Here is a 1,686-nt window from a genome sequence, read left to right as displayed (position 1 = left end):
CCCCTACTCAAAGGCCCTGCATGTGTGGGTGGTTTTGGTGGAGCGGGAGCAGGAAGAGGGAGGCAGCTGGAGATGGGGAGGGAAGGAAGGGAGGGGCAAGTGACCCCTCCCTGGGGCCAGCTCCCCCGCTGACCCCAGTAGGCACCCCCATACTCCGCGACCCGCCAGGGAAAGGGGGCCCAGGCCCATCAGACCGGGGCCCAGTGCAGTAGCGCCCCCCGGCTCCACAGAGCCCTGGACAGTCCACCCAACCCCACCACCGCGATGTCTTCTCCGGCGCTGATAATTGGCGTCTGTCTTGTGTCAGTGACGTAAAAGACAGATTTAATGTGACACAACCGTTCAAACAGCAGTCGCTTTCTAAAACATCAGATATGTATCGGATTCAGTACCACATACGAAAGTGACCCAGGTCGGATTTGAAAATATCGGATTTGTGCCGTTCACACTGTCATACCATGATCAGATATGGGTCGCATAGGGTCAAAAAAGTTGGATTTGATGCGCTTTCGCCTGCAGTGTGAACGTAGCCGAGGTCAAGAAAAACTTAAATGGTGCATGTTTTGGTTACTGATTAATCCCGGGGTAAAACTGTCTGCTTCCAGCTTTTCAGTTATTCAGTGAGTTTATTTATTATTAATGACAATAAAGACAATATATTTTATTTTGGGGCTTAAGAAAATAATACATTTAAAGTTGTCACCTTGAGTATTTTTGCATGTAATGCCTACGTAAGGATTGAGGAAATAGTTTTCTATTCTTCTTCTCTCAACAGGTGATCCAGGAGATTTTTTTTTTCTTTTTTCTTTTCTCCCCCCCTTTCTCACTGTCCCTCTCCCCTTCTGTTTTTCTTTAAAAAAAAAACTAAAAAAAAAACCATATTGGCGTCACTGTGGCCAGCGTCATACCGTGACGCCGTGTTACGGTAGCTTACCGTTCTGCAGGATGATACCGTTTTTGCTGGTGTGGTATAATACTCTTGGACAAATTATGGTAATGCACCGTAGCCTTTTTTACGGTATCTCACTGGCGACAGTGACGCCAGTGAGATACTGTTATGTCGTAAATTACGTCAACAAAGTAACATCATACTGTGATTAAGAAATTGGTATACTACCATTTATTCACGATATGTCACTGTAAGCCCGCTGCAAGGTAATAAACTGCAATATATTTACCAGTAACTTACCGTTATCACGCATCATCAGTACCAAAACTATTCAGCGGTCATTTACTGTTTAACAGGTCGTAATTGACCGTAATTTCAGTTAACAGTAACATACTGTAAGAGACTGGAGGGTTCCAAAAAAATTGGATGGATGGATGGATGGATAGAAAGATAGATACACACACACAAAATATAATCCATGTGCTTTACACCACTTTATTTATTATCACTGATTTTTCCCTGCTGAAATACACATTTCTAAAATCAAAAACTGAAAAGAACTGAAAACATATTTTCATTGAGGAAGCACCTGTTTTTACTAAACCATGTAATACATTATTTACATAATTTCATTACATATGCTCAAGTATTGGGTGTCATGGCTCGGCTGTGTGGCAGGCAGGATGAGGACCCAATCGCAAACCTCACAGACACGGGGGATGAACTCAAAAAGCAGCTTTATTGCTGACAAAGGAAGACAGGAAATACAAAACTAAACTGGGAAAAACTAACATAAA

The sequence above is a fragment of the Haplochromis burtoni genome, unplaced genomic scaffold (genome assembly GCF_018398535.1).
Source record: "Haplochromis burtoni strain Fernald_Lab_line unplaced genomic scaffold, NCSU_Asbu1 Contig_661, whole genome shotgun sequence".
Taxonomy (NCBI): domain Eukaryota; kingdom Metazoa; phylum Chordata; class Actinopteri; order Cichliformes; family Cichlidae; genus Haplochromis; species Haplochromis burtoni.
This window is presented reverse-complemented; position numbering follows the sequence as displayed.